The sequence below is a fragment of the Garra rufa genome, unplaced genomic scaffold (assembly GCF_049309525.1).
Source record: "Garra rufa unplaced genomic scaffold, GarRuf1.0 hap1_unplaced_003, whole genome shotgun sequence".
Lineage (NCBI taxonomy): Eukaryota > Metazoa > Chordata > Actinopteri > Cypriniformes > Cyprinidae > Garra > Garra rufa.
The window spans coordinates 9121348-9147858 of record NW_027394278.1 but is presented as its reverse complement, the minus strand read 5'-3'; the positions used below and the strand labels follow the sequence as shown (position 1 = coordinate 9147858).

The window sequence follows — 26511 nt, the reverse complement described above, 5'->3', positions numbered from 1 at the left end:
GGGCGATCTTTCAAGACCGCGAGTGACTTTGTTTTCACGCACAACACACACACACACACCAGGTGACAGACCTCCTCACTCTGAACAACTCTCTAAACCATTGATCATCCAGGAAAAAAAAGAGATAAAGACCAAACCACAGCAAAACAAACAAACAAACGAAAAAAGAGACAAAAACCCAACAAAAACATCTGCCTTTTCAAACCAACAAATCCAGGGGAGAGCGCGAACGCAGTCCCCCACTACCATAAATTATGCAGTCGAGATTCCCACATTTGGGGAATTCGCAGGGGTCAGCACGGCCGGAGTGCAATGGACGAGCCTCGCCCTGGGTGAACCACCTTCTTGATCATGGTGTCTCCCCTGCCAGGTAAGTATGAAGCTTTAGGCCGCCTGTCAGAGGAACCGCTTCCCTGTCTACCATCCTTATCAACGGTGACCCCCATCCCAAGCAAAGGAAGGGCGGGTGCCCTGCGTTGACCAAGCGTCTTCTTCTTCTCTTGCTTAATGGCGGATCGCAAACAACTTTTAGGTGCATCGCGCCACCCGCTGCACAGAAGTGTGTAACATCACGTCGTTTGAGCGTTCTTGTGTTCTATTTATTAGCCCAGAGTTTTTACCCCACCTCATTATCAGAAGACTCCAAAGACTTCAGATGGGCGTGCCGGGTGGGGAGACCTCAAGAAACGGGAAGCACGGCTTTGAACCCGACGTCACCGGCTCTGCTATTAGACACAAAAATAGGGAAAGCGCACCGTTCCTGGAAACACTGCAATACCAGGCCGATGCATGGAGTGGACGGAGCAAGCCCCGGCTCCAGCTCCCTGATCCAAAAATCAATTTAATATGCAGTCCCCGGGTAGGGGACGTATCAGATATTAAACTGATAAGAACAGATACTACACTTGATCTTAGCCAAAAGGCCGAGAAGCGATGCCGTTGTGAGGCGGCGGGGAGGAAGCCGGAAACAGCGGCGGCCACCTCGGCCGCGGGCGGTCGCAGAGCCCTGAAACGTCGGGGGACGGCAGTACCCACCCCCGCCCGCAACGTCACCGAGCCTCGCCCCGATCGGCCGGGCGGTGGCGCTGCAGCGATGGAGAGTACGGCATCGCTCGTAACTCCCAAACGGTTTGTCGCAGAGCCACGTGCCTCGTGTCATCGGAATCCTTGGCTCGAGCCGGACGAGAAGCAGGCCTCGGATTCGCTCGTCGCACTGACGAAATTTTCGACTATTTTGGATTTCGTCGAAAACCTACTTTTGCAAACCAGCGCTAGGCATTTGGCCCAGTCCGACCCGGAGCAGTGCAGAAAGATTCCCTGGAGTCTGACTGTCAATAATGATCCAAAAAACCCGGAAATTTCCATTCACCCTGGCGAGGGGACCCCAAAACGTTGGAAGGTCGTGTGGCCGAGTTTGCTAAAATGGCTATAACTCCCGCAAGGAATGAGATCGGTTCACCCAAATCGGCACACCTGTGCAGGGGCTCGGTCTGTGGTCAGGTGTAAAGGGGCGCTGCGACTGGCCACTTGGTGGCGCTGTAAGGTCAAAAAAAATAGGAAAAGGATACAAAAAGGACAGCCAAACAAACACGCAAACAGCTACAGCTACGCAACGCTTAGTCCAAACAAAAAGCGAGGTCTGTGAGAAATTTGAACTGAAACGCCCCCCAGGGGGCGATCTTTCAAGACCGCGAGTGACTTTGTTTTCACGCACAACACACACACACACACCAGGTGACAGACCTCCTCACTCTGAACAACTCTCTAAACCATTGATCATCCAGGAAAAAAAAGAGATAAAGACCAAACCACAGCAAAACAAACAAACAAACGAAAAAAGAGACGAAAACCCAACAAAAACATCTGCCTTTTCAAACCAACAAATCCAGGGGAGAGCGCGAACGCAGTCCCCCACTACCATAAATTATGCAGTCGAGATTCCCACATTTGGGGAATTCGCAGGGGTCAGCACGGCCGGAGTGCAATGGACGAGCCTCGCCCTGGGTGAACCACCTTCTTGATCATGGTGTCTCCCCTGCCAGGTAAGTATGAAGCTTTAGGCCGCCTGTCAGAGGAACCGCTTCCCTGTCTACCATCCTTATCAACGGTGACCCCCATCCCAAGCAAAGGAAGGGCGGGTGCCCTGCGTTGACCAAGCGTCTTCTTCTTCTCTTGCTTAATGGCGGATCGCAAACAACTTTTAGGTGCATCGCGCCACCCGCTGCACAGAAGTGTGTAACATCACGTCGTTTGAGCGTTCTTGTGTTCTATTTATTAGCCCAGAGTTTTTACCCCACCTCATTATCAGAAGACTCCAAAGACTTCAGATGGGCGTGCCGGGTGGGGAGACCTCAAGAAACGGGAAGCACGGCTTTGAACCCGACGTCACCGGCTCTGCTATTAGACACAAAAATAGGGAAAGCGCACCGTTCCTGGAAACACTGCAATACCAGGCCGATGCATGGAGTGGACGGAGCAAGCCCCGGCTCCAGCTCCCTGATCCAAAAATCAATTTAATATGCAGTCCCCGGGTAGGGGACGTATCAGATATTAAACTGATAAGAACAGATACTACACTTGATCTTAGCCAAAAGGCCGAGAAGCGATGCCGTTGTGAGGCGGCGGGGAGGAAGCCGGAAACAGCGGCGGCCACCTCGGCCGCGGGCGGTCGCAGAGCCCTGAAACGTCGGGGGACGGCAGTACCCACCCCCGCCCGCAACGTCACCGAGCCTCGCCCCGATCGGCCGGGCGGTGGCGCTGCAGCGATGGAGAGTACGGCATCGCTCGTAACTCCCAAACGGTTTGTCGCAGAGCCACGTGCCTCGTGTCATCGGAATCCTTGGCTCGAGCCGGACGAGAAGCAGGCCTCGGATTCGCTCGTCGCACTGACGAAATTTTCGACTATTTTGGATTTCGTCGAAAACCTACTTTTGCAAACCAGCGCTAGGCATTTGGCCCAGTCCGACCCGGAGCAGTGCAGAAAGATTCCCTGGAGTCTGACTGTCAATAATGATCCAAAAAACCCGGAAATTTCCATTCACCCTGGCGAGGGGACCCCAAAACGTTGGAAGGTCGTGTGGCCGAGTTTGCTAAAATGGCTATAACTCCCGCAAGGAATGAGATCGGTTCACCCAAATCGGCACACCTGTGCAGGGGCTCGGTCTGTGGTCAGGTGTAAAGGGGCGCTGCGACTGGCCACTTGGTGGCGCTGTAAGGTCAAAAAAAATAGGAAAAGGATACAAAAAGGACAGCCAAACAAACACGCAAACAGCTACAGCTACGCAACGCTTAGTCCAAACAAAAAGCGAGGTCTGTGAGAAATTTGAACTGAAACGCCCCCCAGGGGGCGATCTTTCAAGACCGCGAGTGACTTTGTTTTCACGCACAACACACACACACACACCAGGTGACAGACCTCCTCACTCTGAACAACTCTCTAAACCATTGATCATCCAGGAAAAAAAAGAGATAAAGACCAAACCACAGCAAAACAAACAAACAAACGAAAAAAGAGACAAAAACCCAACAAAAACATCTGCCTTTTCAAACCAACAAATCCAGGGGAGAGCGCGAACGCAGTCCCCCACTACCATAAATTATGCAGTCGAGATTCCCACATTTGGGGAATTCGCAGGGGTCAGCACGGCCGGAGTGCAATGGACGAGCCTCGCCCTGGGTGAACCACCTTCTTGATCATGGTGTCTCCCCTGCCAGGTAAGTATGAAGCTTTAGGCCGCCTGTCAGAGGAACCGCTTCCCTGTCTACCATCCTTATCAACGGTGACCCCCATCCCAAGCAAAGGAAGGGCGGGTGCCCTGCGTTGACCAAGCGTCTTCTTCTTCTCTTGCTTAATGGCGGATCGCAAACAACTTTTAGGTGCATCGCGCCACCCGCTGCACAGAAGTGTGTAACATCACGTCGTTTGAGCGTTCTTGTGTTCTATTTATTAGCCCAGAGTTTTTACCCCACCTCATTATCAGAAGACTCCAAAGACTTCAGATGGGCGTGCCGGGTGGGGAGACCTCAAGAAACGGGAAGCACGGCTTTGAACCCGACGTCACCGGCTCTGCTATTAGACACAAAAATAGGGAAAGCGCACCGTTCCTGGAAACACTGCAATACCAGGCCGATGCATGGAGTGGACGGAGCAAGCCCCGGCTCCAGCTCCCTGATCCAAAAATCAATTTAATATGCAGTCCCCGGGTAGGGGACGTATCAGATATTAAACTGATAAGAACAGATACTACACTTGATCTTAGCCAAAAGGCCGAGAAGCGATGCCGTTGTGAGGCGGCGGGGAGGAAGCCGGAAACAGCGGCGGCCACCTCGGCCGCGGGCGGTCGCAGAGCCCTGAAACGTCGGGGGACGGCAGTACCCACCCCCGCCCGCAACGTCACCGAGCCTCGCCCCGATCGGCCGGGCGGTGGCGCTGCAGCGATGGAGAGTACGGCATCGCTCGTAACTCCCAAACGGTTTGTCGCAGAGCCACGTGCCTCGTGTCATCGGAATCCTTGGCTCGAGCCGGACGAGAAGCAGGCCTCGGATTCGCTCGTCGCACTGACGAAATTTTCGGCTATTTTGGATTTCGTCGAAAACCTACTTTTGCAAACCAGCGCTAGGCATTTGGCCCAGTCCGACCCGGAGCAGTGCAGAAAGATTCCCTGGAGTCTGACTGTCAATAATGATCCAAAAAACCCGGAAATTTCCATTCACCCTGGCGAGGGGACCCCAAAACGTTGGAAGGTCGTGTGGCCGAGTTTGCTAAAATGGCTATAACTCCCGCAAGGAATGAGATCGGTTCACCCAAATCGGCACACCTGTGCAGGGGCTCGGTCTGTGGTCAGGTGTAAAGGGGCGCTGCGACTGGCCACTTGGTGGCGCTGTAAGGTCAAAAAAAATAGGAAAAGGATACAAAAAGGACAGCCAAACAAACACGCAAACAGCTACAGCTACGCAACGCTTAGTCCAAACAAAAAGCGAGGTCTGTGAGAAATTTGAACTGAAACGCCCCCCAGGGGGCGATCTTTCAAGACCGCGAGTGACTTTGTTTTCACGCACAACACACACACACACACCAGGTGACAGACCTCCTCACTCTGAACAACTCTCTAAACCATTGATCATCCAGGAAAAAAAAGAGATAAAGACCAAACCACAGCAAAACAAACAAACAAACGAAAAAAGAGACAAAAACCCAACAAAAACATCTGCCTTTTCAAACCAACAAATCCAGGGGAGAGCGCGAACGCAGTCCCCCACTACCATAAATTATGCAGTCGAGATTCCCACATTTGGGGAATTCGCAGGGGTCAGCACGGCCGGAGTGCAATGGACGAGCCTCGCCCTGGGTGAACCACCTTCTTGATCATGGTGTCTCCCCTGCCAGGTAAGTATGAAGCTTTAGGCCGCCTGTCAGAGGAACCGCTTCCCTGTCTACCATCCTTATCAACGGTGACCCCCATCCCAAGCAAAGGAAGGGCGGGTGCCCTGCGTTGACCAAGCGTCTTCTTCTTCTCTTGCTTAATGGCGGATCGCAAACAACTTTTAGGTGCATCGCGCCACCCGCTGCACAGAAGTGTGTAACATCACGTCGTTTGAGCGTTCTTGTGTTCTATTTATTAGCCCAGAGTTTTTACCCCACCTCATTATCAGAAGACTCCAAAGACTTCAGATGGGCGTGCCGGGTGGGGAGACCTCAAGAAACGGGAAGCACGGCTTTGAACCCGACGTCACCGGCTCTGCTATTAGACACAAAAATAGGGAAAGCGCACCGTTCCTGGAAACACTGCAATACCAGGCCGATGCATGGAGTGGACGGAGCAAGCCCCGGCTCCAGCTCCCTGATCCAAAAATCAATTTAATATGCAGTCCCCGGGTAGGGGACGTATCAGATATTAAACTGATAAGAACAGATACTACACTTGATCTTAGCCAAAAGGCCGAGAAGCGATGCCGTTGTGAGGCGGCGGGGAGGAAGCCGGAAACAGCGGCGGCCACCTCGGCCGCGGGCGGTCGCAGAGCCCTGAAACGTCGGGGGACGGCAGTACCCACCCCCGCCCGCAACGTCACCGAGCCTCGCCCCGATCGGCCGGGCGGTGGCGCTGCAGCGATGGAGAGTACGGCATCGCTCGTAACTCCCAAACGGTTTGTCGCAGAGCCACGTGCCTCGTGTCATCGGAATCCTTGGCTCGAGCCGGACGAGAAGCAGGCCTCGGATTCGCTCGTCGCACTGACGAAATTTTCGACTATTTTGGATTTCGTCGAAAACCTACTTTTGCAAACCAGCGCTAGGCATTTGGCCCAGTCCGACCCGGAGCAGTGCAGAAAGATTCCCTGGAGTCTGACTGTCAATAATGATCCAAAAAACCCGGAAATTTCCATTCACCCTGGCGAGGGGACCCCAAAACGTTGGAAGGTCGTGTGGCCGAGTTTGCTAAAATGGCTATAACTCCCGCAAGGAATGAGATCGGTTCACCCAAATCGGCACACCTGTGCAGGGGCTCGGTCTGTGGTCAGGTGTAAAGGGGCGCTGCGACTGGCCACTTGGTGGCGCTGTAAGGTCAAAAAAAATAGGAAAAGGATACAAAAAGGACAGCCAAACAAACACGCAAACAGCTACAGCTACGCAACGCTTAGTCCAAACAAAAAGCGAGGTCTGTGAGAAATTTGAACTGAAACGCCCCCCAGGGGGCGATCTTTCAAGACCGCGAGTGACTTTGTTTTCACGCACAACACACACACACACACACCAGGTGACAGACCTCCTCACTCTGAACAACTCTCTAAACCATTGATCATCCAGGAAAAAAAAGAGATAAAGACCAAACCACAGCAAAACAAACAAACAAACGAAAAAAGAGACGAAAACCCAACAAAAACATCTGCCTTTTCAAACCAACAAATCCAGGGGAGAGCGCGAACGCAGTCCCCCACTACCATAAATTATGCAGTCGAGATTCCCACATTTGGGGAATTCGCAGGGGTCAGCACGGCCGGAGTGCAATGGACGAGCCTCGCCCTGGGTGAACCACCTTCTTGATCATGGTGTCTCCCCTGCCAGGTAAGTATGAAGCTTTAGGCCGCCTGTCAGAGGAACCGCTTCCCTGTCTACCATCCTTATCAACGGTGACCCCCATCCCAAGCAAAGGAAGGGCGGGTGCCCTGCGTTGACCAAGCGTCTTCTTCTTCTCTTGCTTAATGGCGGATCGCAAACAACTTTTAGGTGCATCGCGCCACCCGCTGCACAGAAGTGTGTAACATCACGTCGTTTGAGCGTTCTTGTGTTCTATTTATTAGCCCAGAGTTTTTACCCCACCTCATTATCAGAAGACTCCAAAGACTTCAGATGGGCGTGCCGGGTGGGGAGACCTCAAGAAACGGGAAGCACGGCTTTGAACCCGACGTCACCGGCTCTGCTATTAGACACAAAAATAGGGAAAGCGCACCGTTCCTGGAAACACTGCAATACCAGGCCGATGCATGGAGTGGACGGAGCAAGCCCCGGCTCCAGCTCCCTGATCCAAAAATCAATTTAATATGCAGTCCCCGGGTAGGGGACGTATCAGATATTAAACTGATAAGAACAGATACTACACTTGATCTTAGCCAAAAGGCCGAGAAGCGATGCCGTTGTGAGGCGGCGGGGAGGAAGCCGGAAACAGCGGCGGCCACCTCGGCCGCGGGCGGTCGCAGAGCCCTGAAACGTCGGGGGACGGCAGTACCCACCCCCGCCCGCAACGTCACCGAGCCTCGCCCCGATCGGCCGGGCGGTGGCGCTGCAGCGATGGAGAGTACGGCATCGCTCGTAACTCCCAAACGGTTTGTCGCAGAGCCACGTGCCTCGTGTCATCGGAATCCTTGGCTCGAGCCGGACGAGAAGCAGGCCTCGGATTCGCTCGTCGCACTGACGAAATTTTCGACTATTTTGGATTTCGTCGAAAACCTACTTTTGCAAACCAGCGCTAGGCATTTGGCCCAGTCCGACCCGGAGCAGTGCAGAAAGATTCCCTGGAGTCTGACTGTCAATAATGATCCAAAAAACCCGGAAATTTCCATTCACCCTGGCGAGGGGACCCCAAAACGTTGGAAGGTCGTGTGGCCGAGTTTGCTAAAATGGCTATAACTCCCGCAAGGAATGAGATCGGTTCACCCAAATCGGCACACCTGTGCAGGGGCTCGGTCTGTGGTCAGGTGTAAAGGGGCGCTGCGACTGGCCACTTGGTGGCGCTGTAAGGTCAAAAAAAATAGGAAAAGGATACAAAAAGGACAGCCAAACAAACACGCAAACAGCTACAGCTACGCAACGCTTAGTCCAAACAAAAAGCGAGGTCTGTGAGAAATTTGAACTGAAACGCCCCCCAGGGGGCGATCTTTCAAGACCGCGAGTGACTTTGTTTTCACGCACAACACACACACACACACCAGGTGACAGACCTCCTCACTCTGAACAACTCTCTAAACCATTGATCATCCAGGAAAAAAAAGAGATAAAGACCAAACCACAGCAAAACAAACAAACAAACGAAAAAAGAGACAAAAACCCAACAAAAACATCTGCCTTTTCAAACCAACAAATCCAGGGGAGAGCGCGAACGCAGTCCCCCACTACCATAAATTATGCAGTCGAGATTCCCACATTTGGGGAATTCGCAGGGGTCAGCACGGCCGGAGTGCAATGGACGAGCCTCGCCCTGGGTGAACCACCTTCTTGATCATGGTGTCTCCCCTGCCAGGTAAGTATGAAGCTTTAGGCCGCCTGTCAGAGGAACCGCTTCCCTGTCTACCATCCTTATCAACGGTGACCCCCATCCCAAGCAAAGGAAGGGCGGGTGCCCTGCGTTGACCAAGCGTCTTCTTCTTCTCTTGCTTAATGGCGGATCGCAAACAACTTTTAGGTGCATCGCGCCACCCGCTGCACAGAAGTGTGTAACATCACGTCGTTTGAGCGTTCTTGTGTTCTATTTATTAGCCCAGAGTTTTTACCCCACCTCATTATCAGAAGACTCCAAAGACTTCAGATGGGCGTGCCGGGTGGGGAGACCTCAAGAAACGGGAAGCACGGCTTTGAACCCGACGTCACCGGCTCTGCTATTAGACACAAAAATAGGGAAAGCGCACCGTTCCTGGAAACACTGCAATACCAGGCCGATGCATGGAGTGGACGGAGCAAGCCCCGGCTCCAGCTCCCTGATCCAAAAATCAATTTAATATGCAGTCCCCGGGTAGGGGACGTATCAGATATTAAACTGATAAGAACAGATACTACACTTGATCTTAGCCAAAAGGCCGAGAAGCGATGCCGTTGTGAGGCGGCGGGGAGGAAGCCGGAAACAGCGGCGGCCACCTCGGCCGCGGGCGGTCGCAGAGCCCTGAAACGTCGGGGGACGGCAGTACCCACCCCCGCCCGCAACGTCACCGAGCCTCGCCCCGATCGGCCGGGCGGTGGCGCTGCAGCGATGGAGAGTACGGCATCGCTCGTAACTCCCAAACGGTTTGTCGCAGAGCCACGTGCCTCGTGTCATCGGAATCCTTGGCTCGAGCCGGACGAGAAGCAGGCCTCGGATTCGCTCGTCGCACTGACGAAATTTTCGGCTATTTTGGATTTCGTCGAAAACCTACTTTTGCAAACCAGCGCTAGGCATTTGGCCCAGTCCGACCCGGAGCAGTGCAGAAAGATTCCCTGGAGTCTGACTGTCAATAATGATCCAAAAAACCCGGAAATTTCCATTCACCCTGGCGAGGGGACCCCAAAACGTTGGAAGGTCGTGTGGCCGAGTTTGCTAAAATGGCTATAACTCCCGCAAGGAATGAGATCGGTTCACCCAAATCGGCACACCTGTGCAGGGGCTCGGTCTGTGGTCAGGTGTAAAGGGGCGCTGCGACTGGCCACTTGGTGGCGCTGTAAGGTCAAAAAAAATAGGAAAAGGATACAAAAAGGACAGCCAAACAAACACGCAAACAGCTACAGCTACGCAACGCTTAGTCCAAACAAAAAGCGAGGTCTGTGAGAAATTTGAACTGAAACGCCCCCCAGGGGGCGATCTTTCAAGACCGCGAGTGACTTTGTTTTCACGCACAACACACACACACACACCAGGTGACAGACCTCCTCACTCTGAACAACTCTCTAAACCATTGATCATCCAGGAAAAAAAAGAGATAAAGACCAAACCACAGCAAAACAAACAAACAAACGAAAAAAGAGACAAAAACCCAACAAAAACATCTGCCTTTTCAAACCAACAAATCCAGGGGAGAGCGCGAACGCAGTCCCCCACTACCATAAATTATGCAGTCGAGATTCCCACATTTGGGGAATTCGCAGGGGTCAGCACGGCCGGAGTGCAATGGACGAGCCTCGCCCTGGGTGAACCACCTTCTTGATCATGGTGTCTCCCCTGCCAGGTAAGTATGAAGCTTTAGGCCGCCTGTCAGAGGAACCGCTTCCCTGTCTACCATCCTTATCAACGGTGACCCCCATCCCAAGCAAAGGAAGGGCGGGTGCCCTGCGTTGACCAAGCGTCTTCTTCTTCTCTTGCTTAATGGCGGATCGCAAACAACTTTTAGGTGCATCGCGCCACCCGCTGCACAGAAGTGTGTAACATCACGTCGTTTGAGCGTTCTTGTGTTCTATTTATTAGCCCAGAGTTTTTACCCCACCTCATTATCAGAAGACTCCAAAGACTTCAGATGGGCGTGCCGGGTGGGGAGACCTCAAGAAACGGGAAGCACGGCTTTGAACCCGACGTCACCGGCTCTGCTATTAGACACAAAAATAGGGAAAGCGCACCGTTCCTGGAAACACTGCAATACCAGGCCGATGCATGGAGTGGACGGAGCAAGCCCCGGCTCCAGCTCCCTGATCCAAAAATCAATTTAATATGCAGTCCCCGGGTAGGGGACGTATCAGATATTAAACTGATAAGAACAGATACTACACTTGATCTTAGCCAAAAGGCCGAGAAGCGATGCCGTTGTGAGGCGGCGGGGAGGAAGCCGGAAACAGCGGCGGCCACCTCGGCCGCGGGCGGTCGCAGAGCCCTGAAACGTCGGGGGACGGCAGTACCCACCCCCGCCCGCAACGTCACCGAGCCTCGCCCCGATCGGCCGGGCGGTGGCGCTGCAGCGATGGAGAGTACGGCATCGCTCGTAACTCCCAAACGGTTTGTCGCAGAGCCACGTGCCTCGTGTCATCGGAATCCTTGGCTCGAGCCGGACGAGAAGCAGGCCTCGGATTCGCTCGTCGCACTGACGAAATTTTCGACTATTTTGGATTTCGTCGAAAACCTACTTTTGCAAACCAGCGCTAGGCATTTGGCCCAGTCCGACCCGGAGCAGTGCAGAAAGATTCCCTGGAGTCTGACTGTCAATAATGATCCAAAAAACCCGGAAATTTCCATTCACCCTGGCGAGGGGACCCCAAAACGTTGGAAGGTCGTGTGGCCGAGTTTGCTAAAATGGCTATAACTCCCGCAAGGAATGAGATCGGTTCACCCAAATCGGCACACCTGTGCAGGGGCTCGGTCTGTGGTCAGGTGTAAAGGGGCGCTGCGACTGGCCACTTGGTGGCGCTGTAAGGTCAAAAAAAATAGGAAAAGGATACAAAAAGGACAGCCAAACAAACACGCAAACAGCTACAGCTACGCAACGCTTAGTCCAAACAAAAAGCGAGGTCTGTGAGAAATTTGAACTGAAACGCCCCCCAGGGGGCGATCTTTCAAGACCGCGAGTGACTTTGTTTTCACGCACAACACACACACACACACCAGGTGACAGACCTCCTCACTCTGAACAACTCTCTAAACCATTGATCATCCAGGAAAAAAAAGAGATAAAGACCAAACCACAGCAAAACAAACAAACAAACGAAAAAAGAGACAAAAACCCAACAAAAACATCTGCCTTTTCAAACCAACAAATCCAGGGGAGAGCGCGAACGCAGTCCCCCACTACCATAAATTATGCAGTCGAGATTCCCACATTTGGGGAATTCGCAGGGGTCAGCACGGCCGGAGTGCAATGGACGAGCCTCGCCCTGGGTGAACCACCTTCTTGATCATGGTGTCTCCCCTGCCAGGTAAGTATGAAGCTTTAGGCCGCCTGTCAGAGGAACCGCTTCCCTGTCTACCATCCTTATCAACGGTGACCCCCATCCCAAGCAAAGGAAGGGCGGGTGCCCTGCGTTGACCAAGCGTCTTCTTCTTCTCTTGCTTAATGGCGGATCGCAAACAACTTTTAGGTGCATCGCGCCGCCCGCTGCACAGAAGTGTGTAACATCACGTCGTTTGAGCGTTCTTGTGTTCTATTTATTAGCCCAGAGTTTTTACCCCACCTCATTATCAGAAGACTCCAAAGACTTCAGATGGGCGTGCCGGGTGGGGAGACCTCAAGAAACGGGAAGCACGGCTTTGAACCCGACGTCACCGGCTCTGCTATTAGACACAAAAATAGGGAAAGCGCACCGTTCCTGGAAACACTGCAATACCAGGCCGATGCATGGAGTGAACGGAGCAAGCCCCGGCTCCAGCTCCCTGATCCAAAAATCAATTTAATATGCAGTCCCCGGGTAGGGGACGTATCAGATATCAAACTGATAAGAACAGATACTACACTTGATCTTAGCCAAAAGGCCGAGAAGCGATGCCGTTGTGAGGCGGCGGGGAGGAAGCCGGAAACAGCGGCGGCCACCTCGGCCGCGGGCGGTCGCAGAGCCCTGAAACGTCGGGGGACGGCAGTACCCACCCCCGCCCGCAACGTCACCGAGCCTCGCCCCGATCGGCCGGGCGGTGGCGCTGCAGCGATGGAGAGTACGGCATCGCTCGTAACTCCCAAACGGTTTGTCGCAGAGCCACGTGCCTCGTGTCATCGGAATCCTTGGCTCGAGCCGGACGAGAAGCAGGCCTCGGATTCGCTCGTCGCACTGACGAAATTTTCGGCTATTTTGGATTTCGTCGAAAACCTACTTTTGCAAACCAGCGCTAGGCATTTGGCCCAGTCCGACCCGGAGCAGTGCAGAAAGATTCCCTGGAGTCTGACTGTCAATAATGATCCAAAAAACCCGGAAATTTCCATTCACCCTGGCGAGGGGACCCCAAAACGTTGGAAGGTCGTGTGGCCGAGTTTGCTAAAATGGCTATAACTCCCGCAAGGAATGAGATCGGTTCACCCAAATCGGCACACCTGTGCAGGGGCTCGGTCTGTGGTCAGGTGTAAAGGGGCGCTGCGACTGGCCACTTGGTGGCGCTGTAAGGTCAAAAAAAATAGGAAAAGGATACAAAAAGGACAGCCAAACAAACACGCAAACAGCTACAGCTACGCAACGCTTAGTCCAAACAAAAAGCGAGGTCTGTGAGAAATTTGAACTGAAACGCCCCCCAGGGGGCGATCTTTCAAGACCGCGAGTGACTTTGTTTTCACGCACAACACACACACACACACCAGGTGACAGACCTCCTCACTCTGAACAACTCTCTAAACCATTGATCATCCAGGAAAAAAAAGAGATAAAGACCAAACCACAGCAAAACAAACAAACAAACGAAAAAAGAGACAAAAACCCAACAAAAACATCTGCCTTTTCAAACCAACAAATCCAGGGGAGAGCGCGAACGCAGTCCCCCACTACCATAAATTATGCAGTCGAGATTCCCACATTTGGGGAATTCGCAGGGGTCAGCACGGCCGGAGTGCAATGGACGAGCCTCGCCCTGGGTGAACCACCTTCTTGATCATGGTGTCTCCCCTGCCAGGTAAGTATGAAGCTTTAGGCCGCCTGTCAGAGGAACCGCTTCCCTGTCTACCATCCTTATCAACGGTGACCCCCATCCCAAGCAAAGGAAGGGCGGGTGCCCTGCGTTGACCAAGCGTCTTCTTCTTCTCTTGCTTAATGGCGGATCGCAAACAACTTTTAGGTGCATCGCGCCACCCGCTGCACAGAAGTGTGTAACATCACGTCGTTTGAGCGTTCTTGTGTTCTATTTATTAGCCCAGAGTTTTTACCCCACCTCATTATCAGAAGACTCCAAAGACTTCAGATGGGCGTGCCGGGTGGGGAGACCTCAAGAAACGGGAAGCACGGCTTTGAACCCGACGTCACCGGCTCTGCTATTAGACACAAAAATAGGGAAAGCGCACCGTTCCTGGAAACACTGCAATACCAGGCCGATGCATGGAGTGGACGGAGCAAGCCCCGGCTCCAGCTCCCTGATCCAAAAATCAATTTAATATGCAGTCCCCGGGTAGGGGACGTATCAGATATTAAACTGATAAGAACAGATACTACACTTGATCTTAGCCAAAAGGCCGAGAAGCGATGCCGTTGTGAGGCGGCGGGGAGGAAGCCGGAAACAGCGGCGGCCACCTCGGCCGCGGGCGGTCGCAGAGCCCTGAAACGTCGGGGGACGGCAGTACCCACCCCCGCCCGCAACGTCACCGAGCCTCGCCCCGATCGGCCGGGCGGTGGCGCTGCAGCGATGGAGAGTACGGCATCGCTCGTAACTCCCAAACGGTTTGTCGCAGAGCCACGTGCCTCGTGTCATCGGAATCCTTGGCTCGAGCCGGACGAGAAGCAGGCCTCGGATTCGCTCGTCGCACTGACGAAATTTTCGGCTATTTTGGATTTCGTCGAAAACCTACTTTTGCAAACCAGCGCTAGGCATTTGGCCCAGTCCGACCCGGAGCAGTGCAGAAAGATTCCCTGGAGTCTGACTGTCAATAATGATCCAAAAAACCCGGAAATTTCCATTCACCCTGGCGAGGGGACCCCAAAACGTTGGAAGGTCGTGTGGCCGAGTTTGCTAAAATGGCTATAACTCCCGCAAGGAATGAGATCGGTTCACCCAAATCGGCACACCTGTGCAGGGGCTCGGTCTGTGGTCAGGTGTAAAGGGGCGCTGCGACTGGCCACTTGGTGGCGCTGTAAGGTCAAAAAAAATAGGAAAAGGATACAAAAAGGACAGCCAAACAAACACGCAAACAGCTACAGCTACGCAACGCTTAGTCCAAACAAAAAGCGAGGTCTGTGAGAAATTTGAACTGAAACGCCCCCCAGGGGGCGATCTTTCAAGACCGCGAGTGACTTTGTTTTCACGCACAACACACACACACACACCAGGTGACAGACCTCCTCACTCTGAACAACTCTCTAAACCATTGATCATCCAGGAAAAAAAAGAGATAAAGACCAAACCACAGCAAAACAAACAAACAAACGAAAAAAGAGACAAAAACCCAACAAAAACATCTGCCTTTTCAAACCAACAAATCCAGGGGAGAGCGCGAACGCAGTCCCCCACTACCATAAATTATGCAGTCGAGATTCCCACATTTGGGGAATTCGCAGGGGTCAGCACGGCCGGAGTGCAATGGACGAGCCTCGCCCTGGGTGAACCACCTTCTTGATCATGGTGTCTCCCCTGCCAGGTAAGTATGAAGCTTTAGGCCGCCTGTCAGAGGAACCGCTTCCCTGTCTACCATCCTTATCAACGGTGACCCCCATCCCAAGCAAAGGAAGGGCGGGTGCCCTGCGTTGACCAAGCGTCTTCTTCTTCTCTTGCTTAATGGCGGATCGCAAACAACTTTTAGGTGCATCGCGCCGCCCGCTGCACAGAAGTGTGTAACATCACGTCGTTTGAGCGTTCTTGTGTTCTATTTATTAGCCCAGAGTTTTTACCCCACCTCATTATCAGAAGACTCCAAAGACTTCAGATGGGCGTGCCGGGTGGGGAGACCTCAAGAAACGGGAAGCACGGCTTTGAACCCGACGTCACCGGCTCTGCTATTAGACACAAAAATAGGGAAAGCGCACCGTTCCTGGAAACACTGCAATACCAGGCCGATGCATGGAGTGGACGGAGCAAGCCCCGGCTCCAGCTCCCTGATCCAAAAATCAATTTAATATGCAGTCCCCGGGTAGGGGACGTATCAGATATCAAACTGATAAGAACAGATACTACACTTGATCTTAGCCAAAAGGCCGAGAAGCGATGCCGTTGTGAGGCGGCGGGGAGGAAGCCGGAAACAGCGGCGGCCACCTCGGCCGCGGGCGGTCGCAGAGCCCTGAAACGTCGGGGGACGGCAGTACCCACCCCCGCCCGCAACGTCACCGAGCCTCGCCCCGATCGGCCGGGCGGTGGCGCTGCAGCGATGGAGAGTACGGCATCGCTCGTAACTCCCAAACGGTTTGTCGCAGAGCCACGTGCCTCGTGTCATCGGAATCCTTGGCTCGAGCCGGACGAGAAGCAGGCCTCGGATTCGCTCGTCGCACTGACGAAATTTTCGGCTATTTTGGATTTCGTCGAAAACCTACTTTTGCAAACCAGCGCTAGGCATTTGGCCCAGTCCGACCCGGAGCAGTGCAGAAAGATTCCCTGGAGTCTGACTGTCAATAATGATCCAAAAAACCCGGAAATTTCCATTCACCCTGGCGAGGGGACCCCAAAACGTTGGAAGGTCGTGTGGCCGAGTTTGCTAAAATGGCTATAACTCCCGCAAGGAATGAGATCGGTTCACCCAAATCGGCACACCTGTGCAGGGGCTCGGTCTGTGGTCAGGTGTAAAGGGGCGCTGCGACTGGCCACTTGGTGGCGCTGTAAGGTCAAAAAAAATAGGAAAAGGATACAAAAAGGACAGCCAAACAAACACGCAAACAGCTACAGCTACGCAACGCTTAGTCCAAACAAAAAGCGAGGTCTGTGAGAAATTTGAACTGAAACGCCCCCCAGGGGGCGATCTTTCAAGACCGCGAGTGACTTTGTTTTCACGCACAACACACACACACACACCAGGTGACAGACCTCCTCACTCTGAACAACTCTCTAAACCATTGATCATCCAGGAAAAAAAAGAGATAAAGACCAAACCACAGCAAAACAAACAAACAAACGAAAAAAGTGACAAAAACCCAACAAAAACATCTGCCTTTTCAAACCAACAAATCCAGGGGAGAGCGCGAACGCAGTCCCCCACTACCATAAATTATGCAGTCGAGATTCCCACATTTGGGGAATTCGCAGGGGTCAGCACGGCCGGAGTGCAATGGACGAGCCTCGCCCTGGGTGAACCACCTTCTTGATCATGGTGTCTCCCCTGCCAGGTAAGTATGAAGCTTTAGGCCGCCTGTCAGAGGAACCGCTTCCCTGTCTACCATCCTTATCAACGGTGACCCCCATCCCAAGCAAAGGAAGGGCGGGTGCCCTGCGTTGACCAAGCGTCTTCTTCTTCTCTTGCTTAATGGCGGATCGCAAACAACTTTTAGGTGCATCGCGCCACCCGCTGCACAGAAGTGTGTAACATCACGTCGTTTGAGCGTTCTTGTGTTCTATTTATTAGCCCAGAGTTTTTACCCCACCTCATTATCAGAAGACTCCAAAGACTTCAGATGGGCGTGCCGGGTGGGGAGACCTCAAGAAACGGGAAGCACGGCTTTGAACCCGACGTCACCGGCTCTGCTATTAGACACAAAAATAGGGAAAGCGCACCGTTCCTGGAAACACTGCAATACCAGGCCGATGCATGGAGTGGACGGAGCAAGCCCCGGCTCCAGCTCCCTGATCCAAAAATCAATTTAATATGCAGTCCCCGGGTAGGGGACGTATCAGATATCAAACTGATAAGAACAGATACTACACTTGATCTTAGCCAAAAGGCCGAGAAGCGATGCCGTTGTGAGGCGGCGGGGAGGAAGCCGGAAACAGCGGCGGCCACCTCGGCCGCGGGCGGTCGCAGAGCCCTGAAACGTCGGGGGACGGCAGTACCCACCCCCGCCCGCAACGTCACCGAGCCTCGCCCCGATCGGCCGGGCGGTGGCGCTGCAGCGATGGAGAGTACGGCATCGCTCGTAACTCCCAAACGGTTTGTCGCAGAGCCACGTGCCTCGTGTCATCGGAATCCTTGGCTCGAGCCGGACGAGAAGCAGGCCTCGGATTCGCTCGTCGCACTGACGAAATTTTCGGCTATTTTGGATTTCGTCGAAAACCTACTTTTGCAAACCAGCGCTAGGCATTTGGCCCAGTCCGACCCGGAGCAGTGCAGAAAGATTCCCTGGAGTCTGACTGTCAATAATGATCCAAAAAACCCGGAAATTTCCATTCACCCTGGCGAGGGGACCCCAAAACGTTGGAAGGTCGTGTGGCCGAGTTTGCTAAAATGGCTATAACTCCCGCAAGGAATGAGATCGGTTCACCCAAATCGGCACACCTGTGCAGGGGCTCGGTCTGTGGTCAGGTGTAAAGGGGCGCTGCGACTGGCCACTTGGTGGCGCTGTAAGGTCAAAAAAAATAGGAAAAGGATACAAAAAGGACAGCCAAACAAACACGCAAACAGCTACAGCTACGCAACGCTTAGTCCAAACAAAAAGCGAGGTCTGTGAGAAATTTGAACTGAAACGCCCCCCAGGGGGCGATCTTTCAAGACCGCGAGTGACTTTGTTTTCACGCACAACACACACACACACACCAGGTGACAGACCTCCTCACTCTGAACAACTCTCTAAACCATTGATCATCCAGGAAAAAAAAGAGATAAAGACCAAACCACAGCAAAACAAACAAACAAACGAAAAAAGAGACAAAAACCCAACAAAAACATCTGCCTTTTCAAACCAACAAATCCAGGGGAGAGCGCGAACGCAGTCCCCCACTACCATAAATTATGCAGTCGAGATTCCCACATTTGGGGAATTCGCAGGGGTCAGCACGGCCGGAGTGCAATGGACGAGCCTCGCCCTGGGTGAACCACCTTCTTGATCATGGTGTCTCCCCTGCCAGGTAAGTATGAAGCTTTAGGCCGCCTGTCAGAGGAACCGCTTCCCTGTCTACCATCCTTATCAACGGTGACCCCCATCCCAAGCAAAGGAAGGGCGGGTGCCCTGCGTTGACCAAGCGTCTTCTTCTTCTCTTGCTTAATGGCGGATCGCAAACAACTTTTAGGTGCATCGCGCCACCCGCTGCACAGAAGTGTGTAACATCACGTCGTTTGAGCGTTCTTGTGTTCTATTTATTAGCCCAGAGTTTTTACCCCACCTCATTATCAGAAGACTCCAAAGACTTCAGATGGGCGTGCCGGGTGGGGAGACCTCAAGAAACGGGAAGCACGGCTTTGAACCCGACGTCACCGGCTCTGCTATTAGACACAAAAATAGGGAAAGCGCACCGTTCCTGGAAACACTGCAATACCAGGCCGATGCATGGAGTGGACGGAGCAAGCCCCGGCTCCAGCTCCCTGATCCAAAAATCAATTTAATATGCAGTCCCCGGGTAGGGGACGTATCAGATATCAAACTGATAAGAACAGATACTACACTTGATCTTAGCCAAAAGGCCGAGAAGCGATGCCGTTGTGAGGCGGCGGGGAGGAAGCCGGAAACAGCGGCGGCCACCTCGGCCGCGGGCGGTCGCAGAGCCCTGAAACGTCGGGGGACGGCAGTACCCACCCCCGCCCGCAACGTCACCGAGCCTCGCCCCGATCGGCCGGGCGGTGGCGCTGCAGCGATGGAGAGTACGGCATCGCTCGTAACTCCCAAACGGTTTGTCGCAGAGCCACGTGCCTCGTGTCATCGGAATCCTTGGCTCGAGCCGGACGAGAAGCAGGCCTCGGATTCGCTCGTCGCACTGACGAAATTTTCGGCTATTTTGGATTTCGTCGAAAACCTACTTTTGCAAACCAGCGCTAGGCATTTGGCCCAGTCCGACCCGGAGCAGTGCAGAAAGATTCCCTGGAGTCTGACTGTCAATAATGATCCAAAAAACCCGGAAATTTCCATTCACCCTGGCGAGGGGACCCCAAAACGTTGGAAGGTCGTGTGGCCGAGTTTGCTAAAATGGCTATAACTCCCGCAAGGAATGAGATCGGTTCACCCAAATCGGCACACCTGTGCAGGGGCTCGGTCTGTGGTCAGGTGTAAAGGGGCGCTGCGACTGGCCACTTGGTGGCGCTGTAAGGTCAAAAAAAATAGGAAAAGGATACAAAAAGGACAGCCAAACAAACACGCAAACAGCTACAGCTACGCAACGCTTAGTCCAAACAAAAAGCGAGGTCTGTGAGAAATTTGAACTGAAACGCCCCCCAGGGGGCGATCTTTCAAGACCGCGAGTGACTTTGTTTTCACGCACAACACACACACACACACCAGGTGACAGACCTCCTCACTCTGAACAACTCTCTAAACCATTGATCATCCAGGAAAAAAAAGAGATAAAGACCAAACCACAGCAAAACAAACAAACAAACGAAAAAAGAGACAAAAACCCAACAAAAACATCTGCCTTTTCAAACCAACAAATCCAGGGGAGAGCGCGAACGCAGTCCCCCACTACCATAAATTATGCAGTCGAGATTCCCACATTTGGGGAATTCGCAGGGGTCAGCACGGCCGGAGTGCAATGGACGAGCCTCGCCCTGGGTGAACCACCTTCTTGATCATGGTGTCTCCCCTGCCAGGTAAGTATGAAGCTTTAGGCCGCCTGTCAGAGGAACCGCTTCCCTGTCTACCATCCTTATCAACGGTGACCCCCATCCCAAGCAAAGGAAGGGCGGGTGCCCTGCGTTGACCAAGCGTCTTCTTCTTCTCTTGCTTAATGGCGGATCGCAAACAACTTTTAGGTGCATCGCGCCACCCGCTGCACAGAAGTGTGTAACATCACGTCGTTTGAGCGTTCTTGTGTTCTATTTATTAGCCCAGAGTTTTTACCCCACCTCATTATCAGAAGACTCCAAAGACTTCAGATGGGCGTGCCGGGTGGGGAGACCTCAAGAAACGGGAAGCACGGCTTTGAACCCGACGTCACCGGCTCTGCTATTAGACACAAAAATAGGGAAAGCGCACCGTTCCTGGAAACACTGCAATACCAGGCCGATGCATGGAGTGGACGGAGCAAGCCCCGGCTCCAGCTCCCTGATCCAAAAATCAATTTAATATGCAGTCCCCGGGTAGGGGACGTATCAGATATCAAACTGATAAGAACAGATACTACACTTGATCTTAGCCAAAAGGCCGAGAAGCGATGCCGTTGTGAGGCGGCGGGGAGGAAGCCGGAAACAGGCAGTACCCACCCCCGCCCGCAACGTCACCGAGCCTCGCCCCGATCGGCCGGGCGGTGGCGCTGCAGCGATGGAGAGTACGGCATCGCTCGTAACTCCCAAACGGTTTGTCGCAGAGCCACGTGCCTCGTGTCATCGGAATCCTTGGCTCGAGCCGGACGAGAAGCAGGCCTCGGATTCGCTCGTCGCACTGACGAAATTTTCGGCTATTTTGGATTTCGTCGAAAACCTACTTTTGCAAACCAGCGCTAGGCATTTGGCCCAGTCCGACCCGGAGCAGTGCAGAAAGATTCCCTGGAGTCTGACTGTCAATAATGATCCAAAAAACCCGGAAATTTCCATTCACCCTGGCGAGGGGACCCCAAAACGTTGGAAGGTCGTGTGGCCGAGTTTGCTAAAATGGCTATAACTCCCGCAAGGAATGAGATCGGTTCACCCAAATCGGCACACCTGTGCAGGGGCTCGGTCTGTGGTCAGGTGTAAAGGGGCGCTGCGACTGGCCACTTGGTGGCGCTGTAAGGTCAAAAAAAATAGGAAAAGGATACGAAAAGGACAGCCAAACAAACACGCAAACAGCTACAGCTACGCAACGCTTAGTCCAAACAAAAAGCGAGGTCTGTGAGAAATTTGAACTGAAACGCCCCCCAGGGGGCGATCTTTCAAGACCGCGAGTGACTTTGTTTTCACGCACAACACACACACACACACCAGGTGACAGACCTCCTCACTCTGAACAACTCTCTAAACCATTGATCATCCAGGAAAAAAAAGAGATAAAGACCAAACCACAGCAAAACAAACAAACAAACGAAAAAAGAGACAAAAACCCAACAAAAACATCTGCCTTTTCAAACCAACAAATCCAGGGGAGAGCGCGAACGCAGTCCCCCACTACCATAAATTATGCAGTCGAGATTCCCACATTTGGGGAATTCGCAGGGGTCAGCACGGCCGGAGTGCAATGGACGAGCCTCGCCCTGGGTGAACCACCTTCTTGATCATGGTGTCTCCCCTGCCAGGTAAGTATGAAGCTTTAGGCCGCCTGTCAGAGGAACCGCTTCCCTGTCTACCATCCTTATCAACGGTGACCCCCATCCCAAGCAAAGGAAGGGCGGGTGCCCTGCGTTGACCAAGCGTCTTCTTCTTCTCTTGCTTAATGGCGGATCGCAAACAACTTTTAGGTGCATCGCGCCACCCGCTGCACAGAAGTGTGTAACATCACGTCGTTTGAGCGTTCTTGTGTTCTATTTATTAGCCCAGAGTTTTTACCCCACCTCATTATCAGAAGACTCCAAAGACTTCAGATGGGCGTGCCGGGTGGGGAGACCTCAAGAAACGGGAAGCACGGCTTTGAACCCGACGTCACCGGCTCTGCTATTAGACACAAAAATAGGGAAAGCGCACCGTTCCTGGAAACACTGCAATACCAGGCCGATGCATGGAGTGGACGGAGCAAGCCCCGGCTCCAGCTCCCTGATCCAAAAATCAATTTAATATGCAGTCCCCGGGTAGGGGACGTATCAGATATTAAACTGATAAGAACAGATACTACACTTGATCTTAGCCAAAAGGCCGAGAAGCGATGCCGTTGTGAGGCGGCGGGGAGGAAGCCGGAAACAGCGGCGGCCACCTCGGCCGCGGGCGGTCGCAGAGCCCTGAAACGTCGGGGGACGGCAGTACCCACCCCCGCCCGCAACGTCACCGAGCCTCGCCCCGATCGGCCGGGCGGTGGCGCTGCAGCGATGGAGAGTACGGCATCGCTCGTAACTCCCAAACGGTTTGTCGCAGAGCCACGTGCCTCGTGTCATCGGAATCCTTGGCTCGAGCCGGACGAGAAGCAGGCCTCGGATTCGCTCGTCGCACTGACGAAATTTTCGGCTATTTTGGATTTCGTCGAAAACCTACTTTTGCAAACCAGCGCTAGGCATTTGGCCCAGTCCGACCCGGAGCAGTGCAGAAAGATTCCCTGGAGTCTGACTGTCAATAATGATCCAAAAAACCCGGAAATTTCCATTCACCCTGGCGAGGGGACCCCAAAACGTTGGAAGGTCGTGTGGCCGAGTTTGCTAAAATGGCTATAACTCCCGCAAGGAATGAGATCGGTTCACCCAAATCGGCACACCTGTGCAGGGGCTCGGTCTGTGGTCAGGTGTAAAGGGGCGCTGCGACTGGCCACTTGGTGGCGCTGTAAGGTCAAAAAAAATAGGAAAAGGATACAAAAAGGACAGCCAAACAAACACGCAAACAGCTACAGCTACGCAACGCTTAGTCCAAACAAAAAGCGAGGTCTGTGAGAAATTTGAACTGAAACGCCCCCCAGGGGGCGATCTTTCAAGACCGCGAGTGACTTTGTTTTCACGCACAACACACACACACACACCAGGTGACAGACCTCCTCACTCTGAACAACTCTCTAAACCATTGATCATCCAGGAAAAAAAAGAGATAAAGACCAAACCACAGCAAAACAAACAAACAAACGAAAAAAGAGACAAAAACCCAACAAAAACATCTGCCTTTTCAAACCAACAAATCCAGGGGAGAGCGCGAACGCAGTCCCCCACTACCATAAATTATGCAGTCGAGATTCCCACATTTGGGGAATTCGCAGGGGTCAGCACGGCCGGAGTGCAATGGACGAGCCTCGCCCTGGGTGAACCACCTTCTTGATCATGGTGTCTCCCCTGCCAGGTAAGTATGAAGCTTTAGGCCGCCTGTCAGAGGAACCGCTTCCCTGTCTACCATCCTTATCAACGGTGACCCCCATCCCAAGCAAAGGAAGGGCGGGTGCCCTGCGTTGACCAAGCGTCTTCTTCTTCTCTTGCTTAATGGCGGATCGCAAACAACTTTTAGGTGCATCGCGCCACCCGCTGCACAGAAGTGTGTAACATCACGTCGTTTGAGCGTTCTTGTGTTCTATTTATTAGCCCAGAGTTTTTACCCCACCTCATTATCAGAAGACTCCAAAGACTTCAGATGGGCGTGCCGGGTGGGGAGACCTCAAGAAACGGGAAGCACGGCTTTGAACCCGACGTCACCGGCTCTGCTATTAGACACAAAAATAGGGAAAGCGCACCGTTCCTGGAAACACTGCAATACCAGGCCGATGCATGGAGTGGACGGAGCAAGCCCCGGCTCCAGCTCCCTGATCCAAAAATCAATTTAATATGCAGTCCCCGGGTAGGGGACGTATCAGATATTAAACTGATAAGAACAGATACTACACTTGATCTTAGCCAAAAGGCCGAGAAGCGATGCCGTTGTGAGGCGGCGGGGAGGAAGCCGGAAACAGCGGCGGCCACCTCGGCCGCGGGCGGTCGCAGAGCCCTGAAACGTCGGGGGACGGCAGTACCCACCCCCGCCCGCAACGTCACCGAGCCTCGCCCCGATCGGCCGGGCGGTGGCGCTGCAGCGATGGAGAGTACGGCATCGCTCGTAACTCCCAAACGGTTTGTCGCAGAGCCACGTGCCTCGTGTCATCGGAATCCTTGGCTCGAGCCGGACGAGAAGCAGGCCTCGGATTCGCTCGTCGCACTGACGAAATTTTCGGCTATTTTGGATTTCGTCGAAAACCTACTTTTGCAAACCAGCGCTAGGCATTTGGCCCAGTCCGACCCGGAGCAGTGCAGAAAGATTCCCTGGAGTCTGACTGTCAATAATGATCCAAAAAACCCGGAAATTTCCATTCACCCTGGCGAGGGGACCCCAAAACGTTGGAAGGTCGTGTGGCCGAGTTTGCTAAAATGGCTATAACTCCCGCAAGGAATGAGATCGGTTCACCCAAATCGGCACACCTGTGCAGGGGCTCGGTCTGTGGTCAGGTGTAAAGGGGCGCTGCGACTGGCCACTTGGTGGCGCTGTAAGGTCAAAAAAAATAGGAAAAGGATACAAAAAGGACAGCCAAACAAACACGCAAACAGCTACAGCTACGCAACGCTTAGTCCAAACAAAAAGCGAGGTCTGTGAGAAATTTGAACTGAAACGCCCCCCAGGGGGCGATCTTTCAAGACCGCGAGTGACTTTGTTTTCACGCACAACACACACACACACACCAGGTGACAGACCTCCTCACTCTGAACAACTCTCTAAACCATTGATCATCCAGGAAAAAAAAGAGATAAAGACCAAACCACAGCAAAACAAACAAACAAACGAAAAAAGAGACAAAAACCCAACAAAAACATCTGCCTTTTCAAACCAACAAATCCAGGGGAGAGCGCGAACGCAGTCCCCCACTACCATAAATTATGCAGTCGAGATTCCCACATTTGGGGAATTCGCAGGGGTCAGCACGGCCGGAGTGCAATGGACGAGCCTCGCCCTGGGTGAACCACCTTCTTGATCATGGTGTCTCCCCTGCCAGGTAAGTATGAAGCTTTAGGCCGCCTGTCAGAGGAACCGCTTCCCTGTCTACCATCCTTATCAACGGTGACCCCCATCCCAAGCAAAGGAAGGGCGGGTGCCCTGCGTTGACCAAGCGTCTTCTTCTTCTCTTGCTTAATGGCGGATCGCAAACAACTTTTAGGTGCATCGCGCCACCCGCTGCACAGAAGTGTGTAACATCACGTCGTTTGAGCGTTCTTGTGTTCTATTTATTAGCCCAGAGTTTTTACCCCACCTCATTATCAGAAGACTCCAAAGACTTCAGATGGGCGTGCCGGGTGGGGAGACCTCAAGAAACGGGAAGCACGGCTTTGAACCCGACGTCACCGGCTCTGCTATTAGACACAAAAATAGGGAAAGCGCACCGTTCCTGGAAACACTGCAATACCAGGCCGATGCATGGAGTGGACGGAGCAAGCCCCGGCTCCAGCTCCCTGATCCAAAAATCAATTTAATATGCAGTCCCCGGGTAGGGGACGTATCAGATATTAAACTGATAAGAACAGATACTACACTTGATCTTAGCCAAAAGGCCGAGAAGCGATGCCGTTGTGAGGCGGCGGGGAGGAAGCCGGAAACAGCGGCGGCCACCTCGGCCGCGGGCGGTCGCAGAGCCCTGAAACGTCGGGGGACGGCAGTACCCACCCCCGCCCGCAACGTCACCGAGCCTCGCCCCGATCGGCCGGGCGGTGGCGCTGCAGCGATGGAGAGTACGGCATCGCTCGTAACTCCCAAACGGTTTGTCGCAGAGCCACGTGCCTCGTGTCATCGGAATCCTTGGCTCGAGCCGGACGAGAAGCAGGCCTCGGATTCGCTCGTCGCACTGACGAAATTTTCGGCTATTTTGGATTTCGTCGAAAACCTACTTTTGCAAACCAGCGCTAGGCATTTGGCCCAGTCCGACCCGGAGCAGTGCAGAAAGATTCCCTGGAGTCTGACTGTCAATAATGATCCAAAAAACCCGGAAATTTCCATTCACCCTGGCGAGGGGACCCCAAAACGTTGGAAGGTCGTGTGGCCGAGTTTGCTAAAATGGCTATAACTCCCGCAAGGAATGAGATCGGTTCACCCAAATCGGCACACCTGTGCAGG

At 53.3% G+C, this 26511-nt stretch overlaps 32 non-coding genes across 32 annotated transcripts; all 32 read right to left on the bottom strand.

Annotated features, from left to right (window-relative positions):
• Positions 1–214: 214 nt before the first annotated feature.
• Positions 215–378, bottom strand: LOC141310560 (U1 spliceosomal RNA). Its single transcript, XR_012348039.1, has one exon. It is a non-coding gene; the product is annotated as a U1 spliceosomal RNA (small nuclear RNA).
• Positions 379–744: 366 nt separating this feature from the next.
• Positions 745–935, bottom strand: LOC141310791 (U2 spliceosomal RNA). Its single transcript, XR_012348268.1, has one exon. It is a non-coding gene; the product is annotated as a U2 spliceosomal RNA (small nuclear RNA).
• Positions 936–1886: 951 nt separating this feature from the next.
• On the bottom strand, positions 1887–2050 carry LOC141310559 (U1 spliceosomal RNA). The gene has a single exon (XR_012348038.1). It is a non-coding gene; the product is annotated as a U1 spliceosomal RNA (small nuclear RNA).
• Positions 2051–2416: 366 nt separating this feature from the next.
• On the bottom strand, positions 2417–2607 carry LOC141310789 (U2 spliceosomal RNA). Its single transcript, XR_012348267.1, has one exon. It is a non-coding gene; the product is annotated as a U2 spliceosomal RNA (small nuclear RNA).
• Positions 2608–3558: 951 nt separating this feature from the next.
• Positions 3559–3722, bottom strand: LOC141310556 (U1 spliceosomal RNA). Its single transcript, XR_012348036.1, has one exon. It is a non-coding gene; the product is annotated as a U1 spliceosomal RNA (small nuclear RNA).
• A 366-nt stretch (positions 3723–4088) lies between these two features.
• LOC141310788 (U2 spliceosomal RNA) lies at positions 4089–4279 on the bottom strand. Its single transcript, XR_012348266.1, has one exon. It is a non-coding gene; the product is annotated as a U2 spliceosomal RNA (small nuclear RNA).
• A 951-nt stretch (positions 4280–5230) lies between these two features.
• Positions 5231–5394, bottom strand: LOC141310555 (U1 spliceosomal RNA). The gene has a single exon (XR_012348035.1). It is a non-coding gene; the product is annotated as a U1 spliceosomal RNA (small nuclear RNA).
• A 366-nt stretch (positions 5395–5760) lies between these two features.
• LOC141310787 (U2 spliceosomal RNA) lies at positions 5761–5951 on the bottom strand. The gene has a single exon (XR_012348265.1). It is a non-coding gene; the product is annotated as a U2 spliceosomal RNA (small nuclear RNA).
• Positions 5952–6904: 953 nt separating this feature from the next.
• LOC141310554 (U1 spliceosomal RNA) lies at positions 6905–7068 on the bottom strand. Its single transcript, XR_012348034.1, has one exon. It is a non-coding gene; the product is annotated as a U1 spliceosomal RNA (small nuclear RNA).
• Positions 7069–7434: 366 nt separating this feature from the next.
• LOC141310786 (U2 spliceosomal RNA) lies at positions 7435–7625 on the bottom strand. Its single transcript, XR_012348264.1, has one exon. It is a non-coding gene; the product is annotated as a U2 spliceosomal RNA (small nuclear RNA).
• Positions 7626–8576: 951 nt separating this feature from the next.
• Positions 8577–8740, bottom strand: LOC141310553 (U1 spliceosomal RNA). The gene has a single exon (XR_012348033.1). It is a non-coding gene; the product is annotated as a U1 spliceosomal RNA (small nuclear RNA).
• Positions 8741–9106: 366 nt separating this feature from the next.
• LOC141310784 (U2 spliceosomal RNA) lies at positions 9107–9297 on the bottom strand. The gene has a single exon (XR_012348261.1). It is a non-coding gene; the product is annotated as a U2 spliceosomal RNA (small nuclear RNA).
• Positions 9298–10248: 951 nt separating this feature from the next.
• On the bottom strand, positions 10249–10412 carry LOC141310552 (U1 spliceosomal RNA). The gene has a single exon (XR_012348032.1). It is a non-coding gene; the product is annotated as a U1 spliceosomal RNA (small nuclear RNA).
• Positions 10413–10778: 366 nt separating this feature from the next.
• LOC141310783 (U2 spliceosomal RNA) lies at positions 10779–10969 on the bottom strand. Its single transcript, XR_012348260.1, has one exon. It is a non-coding gene; the product is annotated as a U2 spliceosomal RNA (small nuclear RNA).
• A 951-nt stretch (positions 10970–11920) lies between these two features.
• On the bottom strand, positions 11921–12084 carry LOC141310550 (U1 spliceosomal RNA). The gene has a single exon (XR_012348029.1). It is a non-coding gene; the product is annotated as a U1 spliceosomal RNA (small nuclear RNA).
• A 366-nt stretch (positions 12085–12450) lies between these two features.
• On the bottom strand, positions 12451–12641 carry LOC141310986 (U2 spliceosomal RNA). Its single transcript, XR_012348462.1, has one exon. It is a non-coding gene; the product is annotated as a U2 spliceosomal RNA (small nuclear RNA).
• Positions 12642–13592: 951 nt separating this feature from the next.
• LOC141310549 (U1 spliceosomal RNA) lies at positions 13593–13756 on the bottom strand. The gene has a single exon (XR_012348028.1). It is a non-coding gene; the product is annotated as a U1 spliceosomal RNA (small nuclear RNA).
• Positions 13757–14122: 366 nt separating this feature from the next.
• Positions 14123–14313, bottom strand: LOC141310782 (U2 spliceosomal RNA). Its single transcript, XR_012348259.1, has one exon. It is a non-coding gene; the product is annotated as a U2 spliceosomal RNA (small nuclear RNA).
• Positions 14314–15264: 951 nt separating this feature from the next.
• On the bottom strand, positions 15265–15428 carry LOC141310548 (U1 spliceosomal RNA). The gene has a single exon (XR_012348027.1). It is a non-coding gene; the product is annotated as a U1 spliceosomal RNA (small nuclear RNA).
• Positions 15429–15794: 366 nt separating this feature from the next.
• LOC141310950 (U2 spliceosomal RNA) lies at positions 15795–15985 on the bottom strand. The gene has a single exon (XR_012348425.1). It is a non-coding gene; the product is annotated as a U2 spliceosomal RNA (small nuclear RNA).
• Positions 15986–16936: 951 nt separating this feature from the next.
• On the bottom strand, positions 16937–17100 carry LOC141310547 (U1 spliceosomal RNA). Its single transcript, XR_012348026.1, has one exon. It is a non-coding gene; the product is annotated as a U1 spliceosomal RNA (small nuclear RNA).
• Positions 17101–17466: 366 nt separating this feature from the next.
• Positions 17467–17657, bottom strand: LOC141310949 (U2 spliceosomal RNA). The gene has a single exon (XR_012348424.1). It is a non-coding gene; the product is annotated as a U2 spliceosomal RNA (small nuclear RNA).
• Positions 17658–18608: 951 nt separating this feature from the next.
• LOC141310545 (U1 spliceosomal RNA) lies at positions 18609–18772 on the bottom strand. Its single transcript, XR_012348025.1, has one exon. It is a non-coding gene; the product is annotated as a U1 spliceosomal RNA (small nuclear RNA).
• A 366-nt stretch (positions 18773–19138) lies between these two features.
• On the bottom strand, positions 19139–19329 carry LOC141310948 (U2 spliceosomal RNA). The gene has a single exon (XR_012348423.1). It is a non-coding gene; the product is annotated as a U2 spliceosomal RNA (small nuclear RNA).
• A 951-nt stretch (positions 19330–20280) lies between these two features.
• On the bottom strand, positions 20281–20444 carry LOC141310544 (U1 spliceosomal RNA). The gene has a single exon (XR_012348024.1). It is a non-coding gene; the product is annotated as a U1 spliceosomal RNA (small nuclear RNA).
• A 366-nt stretch (positions 20445–20810) lies between these two features.
• On the bottom strand, positions 20811–21001 carry LOC141310945 (U2 spliceosomal RNA). Its single transcript, XR_012348421.1, has one exon. It is a non-coding gene; the product is annotated as a U2 spliceosomal RNA (small nuclear RNA).
• An 898-nt stretch (positions 21002–21899) lies between these two features.
• On the bottom strand, positions 21900–22063 carry LOC141310543 (U1 spliceosomal RNA). Its single transcript, XR_012348023.1, has one exon. It is a non-coding gene; the product is annotated as a U1 spliceosomal RNA (small nuclear RNA).
• A 366-nt stretch (positions 22064–22429) lies between these two features.
• Positions 22430–22620, bottom strand: LOC141310781 (U2 spliceosomal RNA). Its single transcript, XR_012348258.1, has one exon. It is a non-coding gene; the product is annotated as a U2 spliceosomal RNA (small nuclear RNA).
• Positions 22621–23571: 951 nt separating this feature from the next.
• On the bottom strand, positions 23572–23735 carry LOC141310542 (U1 spliceosomal RNA). Its single transcript, XR_012348022.1, has one exon. It is a non-coding gene; the product is annotated as a U1 spliceosomal RNA (small nuclear RNA).
• Positions 23736–24101: 366 nt separating this feature from the next.
• On the bottom strand, positions 24102–24292 carry LOC141310780 (U2 spliceosomal RNA). Its single transcript, XR_012348257.1, has one exon. It is a non-coding gene; the product is annotated as a U2 spliceosomal RNA (small nuclear RNA).
• Positions 24293–25243: 951 nt separating this feature from the next.
• LOC141310541 (U1 spliceosomal RNA) lies at positions 25244–25407 on the bottom strand. The gene has a single exon (XR_012348021.1). It is a non-coding gene; the product is annotated as a U1 spliceosomal RNA (small nuclear RNA).
• A 366-nt stretch (positions 25408–25773) lies between these two features.
• LOC141310778 (U2 spliceosomal RNA) lies at positions 25774–25964 on the bottom strand. The gene has a single exon (XR_012348256.1). It is a non-coding gene; the product is annotated as a U2 spliceosomal RNA (small nuclear RNA).
• Positions 25965–26511: the final 547 nt, after the last annotated feature.